Raw genomic sequence first — 5,118 nt, 5'->3', positions numbered from 1 at the left:
TGCAAGAGACGCAATGTTCTCGTGTTTCCTATCTCAGATTGAACCAAAGGAGATAGATGAAGCCTTAAGTGATCCTAATTGGATTGAAGCCATGCAAGACGAGCTGAATCAATTCCAAAGAAACGACGTATGGGAGCTTGTTCCAAGACCAGACAATCACAACGTAATTGGTACAAAATGGGTCTTCCGGAACAAAGAAAACGAAGATGGCACCATTGTTAGGAATAAAGCGAGACTGGTCGCAAAAGGATATTCGCAAGAAGAAGGAATAGATTTTGATGAGACTTTTGCTCCAGTGGCAAGATTAGAAGCAATTCGCATTTTTCTAGCATATGCAGCATACAAGAATTTTACAGTCTACCAAATGGACGTAAAAAGCGCGTTTCTGAACGGTTTACTTGAAGAGGAAGTTTATGTTGAGCAACCACCCGGATTTGAGGTAAAAGGTGATGTTGACAAAGTCTATAAACTAAAGAAGGCATTATATGGGTTAAAACAAGCACCTCGAGCTTGGTACGATACCCTGTCAATGTTCTTAATTAGTTGTGGTTTTACCAAAGGACTAGTTGACAAAACCTTATTTAGAATTCAAGAAAATAATCACATTTTAATAGTGCAAATTCATGTTGATGATATTATTTTAGGAAGTACTAATAAATCTTTATGTGAGAAATTTTCTAAGCTCATGCAGAACAGGTTTGAGATGAGCATGATGGGTGAATTGAACTACTTCCTTGGACTGCAAGTTAAACAAATGAAGGAAGAAATTTTCATAAATCAAGCCAAGTACACCAGAGATTTGATCAGAAAATTTGGCTTAGAAGGAAAAAGCTCAGTCAAAATTCCCATGAGTACAACGCAGCGATTAGATAGAGATGACGAAGGAACGGACGTTGGTCCTACGATCTACCGAGGAATGATTGGATCTTTGCTATACCTCACTGCGAGTAGACCAGATATATCTTACTCAGTGGGTGTGTGTGCAAGATTTCAGCCAGATATATCTTACTCAGTGGGTGTGTGTGCAAGATTTCAGTCAGATATATCTTACTCAGTGGGTGTGTGTGCAAGATTTCAGTCAAAGCCGAAAAATAGTCATCTTGACGCTACAAGATTTCAGTCAAAGCCGAAAAATAGTCATCTTGACGCTATGAAGAAAATCATACGATACCTCAAAGGAACAATCAATGTTGAATTATGGTATCCAAAGGAAGGTAATTTTGAACTAACCGGATATTCAGATGCAGATTTTGCAGGTTGCAAAATTGATCGTAAAAGTACCTCCGGAACGTGCCAGTTCTTAGGGGGAAGGTTAGTTTCATGGTTCAGTAAGAAGCAAAACTCCATTGCAACAAGCACAGCCGAAGGTGTTCTTGATGGTATGGCCGAAAGTGAACAAGCCGAAAGGAATGAACCGAGAACCACTTTAAGCCAAGTTCTTGAGAGTGTTGGATTAAACACTCCAAGTGAAGGTCTAACCCGTGGAAATGAAGAAGAAGTTGAGGAAGAACAAGAAAACTTTCATGTGCATTTTGATGTTGAGGCCGAGACAAGAGATGAAGTGCCAAATATTGAGAATTTTGTGGAACCACCCGTGGAGGAAATTGGAGAGCTACCCGTAGAGGAACCCATAGAGCAACTTGAAGAGCAACATGTAGAGCATGTTGTGGAGGAAATTGGAGTTCAAGTTGGGAGTTCAAGTGGTACACAAAGTGACACTTTGGAGAGTCTACGAACCGAATTGGAGCAACACTTTGAGCACATTCAAGAAGGAATGGAAGATTTTAATGAGAGATTTGAGAATTCTACCAAGGCCACCAATGATAAAATTCAAGCCTTGAGTGAAAAGATTAATGAAATGGAGAAGAAAATTGCAAGAATTAGTCTAGTGATGCGTGATGAAATCACGGCCCTAAAAGCCGAATGGAGTGCCAATTTTCAAAAAGACAAAGCTGCAATGGCCGAAATTATTCAAGCTCAAAAAGGTGAAGTTACTATTTTGAAAGGGATATTCACGCATCAAATGCAACAGTTGGAAGGATTAAAGAAAACAGTTGACAATTTTTGCAAAATTCAAAATGAGGAAATTCAAAAGGTGAGGGAAGAGAATGCAACTATATATGGCACTTGTGATTCACTAGTTGCACTATTGCACGACATGGCTAAGGACATTAAGGATCTCAAAGGAAAGCAAGAAGAATGCCTCTCTCTTGATCGTGAAATTCGGGTGCAACAGAAAGGGGATGCACACTTTTTTCCAAAAATATTAGATGCTGCCAAAACAGGGGGGAAGAAAGGTCAATCAATTTGGCCAAGTTGGTTCGAGTTCCACCGCACCTACTCAGGGGGAACGAACACAAGGGGAAGGAGTAAAATCAACTTTTAAAATTTTTGCTAACCCCGCAGGAAATGTATTTTCTACATTTACAGCCCCAAGGCAGGCAAGTCAACCGAATACACCCGCGATGACCGATCAGGAGCGCGAAGACCGAATGGTGGATTTATTTGCCGATCATTTTGGAGTCACACACGATGCCATCTTAGATCAAGAAGGGAGAAATCCAAGAGAGTGTGCAAGATGGTATTTGCGAAAAGCTTTTCCCGCAAATGATCTACGCGAAGTCGCGGAGTGTTACAAGATTGGTAGAGTATTCCAACAATTCTACCATTTGGAGGACAAGGATGACTTTGGTAAGCTTAGGAAAAGAATAAATAACATGTTGGGTTTTTAATTTTATTCCTAGCTTACTTTAAAATCGCAAGTTCATGATGATATTTTGATATGATGGTGATAATTCGAATTGTTATGTAATAGTTCGAATTAATGGGTCTTATGCTAATATATCTATCTTGATTAGTTTTGTGTGTTATGGCTTTAATTTGACTTAATATTATGTTGCATGCATGTTGGTACAAAATTAAAATTCTAAGATGAATTAATCCAACAATGCATACCTTTTCGTACAAGTCAAAATTAATAAAGCCGTAGGTCAAAAATCTATGAAAACTCATCGTAATGGCTAGTCGCAATAAAATTAAAAAATAAAATCAGTTGATTTCTAGACTGAGCCAAATATGATTGAGTATAGGTTTTGGCATCATCAAAAAGGGGGAAATTGTTAGGAATAAAATTGTAATAGTTTTGATGAGCCAATTTGTAATTTTAGAAATCCCCTATTTTATTTTTAGAATGTAGAGTTTGGACCCGAAAGGCAAGTCATGAAAATAGTTTGGTTCGAATTATTGTCTTATAGAGTTCAGTTTGCAATGACTCTTGTAAGTCATTTGCTTCCACTATACACATGAGTGTATATGATCCAATGGACAAGGCCAAATTATCTTTGCTAGAAGACTTGAGTTTGAATCCTATTGAGAACATTTTGAACTTTGAGAGCAAGGAAGGGAGCTAGTAGTATCACGGCTCAAAGTCAATTTTTGGGTCAATGGAGCAACTCATGGAGCAAGTATAGTCAAATGGAGGAAGTTTAAGTCAAATAGTCAAAGCAGAGAAGAAGTTCAAGATCCACTATCTCTACACCATACGCTATACAATGCTAAGAAGGATCAAATATATTTATTTGATGGATATGATTGAATGAGCTGAAATGGAGAAATGGTTAAAGACTTGAGTATATTTCAAATGATCCAATGTTCAAATCCTGCAAGCAACATTTTAAGTCCTTATAGATTAAGCTTGGGAGCTACTTAACACGGCTGAATTTTTGGAGAGCTAGTCAAAAGCAAATGGTCAAGGGAGCTACTTATGGAGTAACCTTTGGTCAAGAGAGTAACTCTTGTTGACTCTTACCAAGACTTATGCGCGTGACACACACCAATTTAATACACGCGTGAAGAGCTCTATGGAGCAACCTAAAGTGGAATTTATACTTAACCATTTTTGCATGGTTCATATTTATCCCAATACGTGATGCTATGAACCAGAAGAAATCTGAAGGTGGTGATTTTCTGAAGATCATTGTTCATACTCAAGCAAGAGCCACCCGGTAAATATATTTTGAAAGATCAACTTGCCCAAGATCAAATCAAGAATACAACAAAGTCAAGAATATCAAGCTCTGAAGGATACAAAGTCTGCAATATCAAGCTGAGAAGGAAACAAATTAAAGTCAAAAATTGGAGGCTACAAGTTTCAAGGATCAATCAAGCTGTAAAAGAAGACTTTGTGAGCAATTTACAGAAGTAATTTGTCAAAAGTTACCAGCGACATTAAATGTGTAGATCAAATTGGAGATTTTATCAGATCAAATTGGCAAGTTATTAGATTAACGGTATGGTCATTAAATGAGAAGGTATGGCCATCAAGATCAGATTGGAATGACCAATCAGATCAAGTGAACGTTCAAAATTTGAATGTTCATAACGGGCAAATAATTCCTTGAATTATAAAAAGCCCAAGAAGACTTGAAGACCAGTACGGAACACAGAGGTGACGAGATACAGGGTAGAGAACGAACAAGAAAGTGATATTGAGCGGTGAATGCAATCAAAATAAAAAGTGCTGAGATTTTGAGCTATACACGAGAGGATTTCAAGTCTTAGAAAAGAAATCTTTATTTCTTTAAAACAAAAGTTGTATCTCTACTAAGAGTAGAAAGGAGTGTAGCTGGGTGCGTATCACTCGGGTGAACTAAGTGCAGCTTTGTGCGTAACACTTAGTTGGAACGTAGCTTTGTGCGTAGCGTTCGGGAACGTAGCTTTGTGCGTAGCGTTCGTGTGCGTAGCGTTCGGGAACGTAGCTTTGTGCGTAGCGTTCGGGTGCGTAGCGTTCGGGAACGTAGCTTTGTGCGTAGCGTTCGGGGAGGTAGCGTTCGGGAACGTAGCTTTGTGCGTAGCGTTCGGGGAGCTAGCGTTCGGGAACGTAGCTTTGTGCGTAGCGTTCGGGGAGCATAGCTTTGTGCGTAGCGCTCGGGAGCTTAGCTTTGTGCGAAGAGCTCGTGGTTGAGTGTAGCTTTGTGCGTAGCACTCGGGAGTTTCACTATTGTATCTTGGTGATTGAAGATAGTGGAAACCTTACTTGGAGCAAGGAAGAAGTGGAGTAGGAGAATTACACCATCTCCGAACCACTATAAATCTCTGCCTCTCATTTACTTTACTGCA

The sequence above is a fragment of the Ipomoea triloba genome, chromosome 10, assembly GCF_003576645.1.
Source record: "Ipomoea triloba cultivar NCNSP0323 chromosome 10, ASM357664v1".
Classification (NCBI taxonomy): domain Eukaryota; kingdom Viridiplantae; phylum Streptophyta; class Magnoliopsida; order Solanales; family Convolvulaceae; genus Ipomoea; species Ipomoea triloba.
This window is presented reverse-complemented; position numbering follows the sequence as displayed.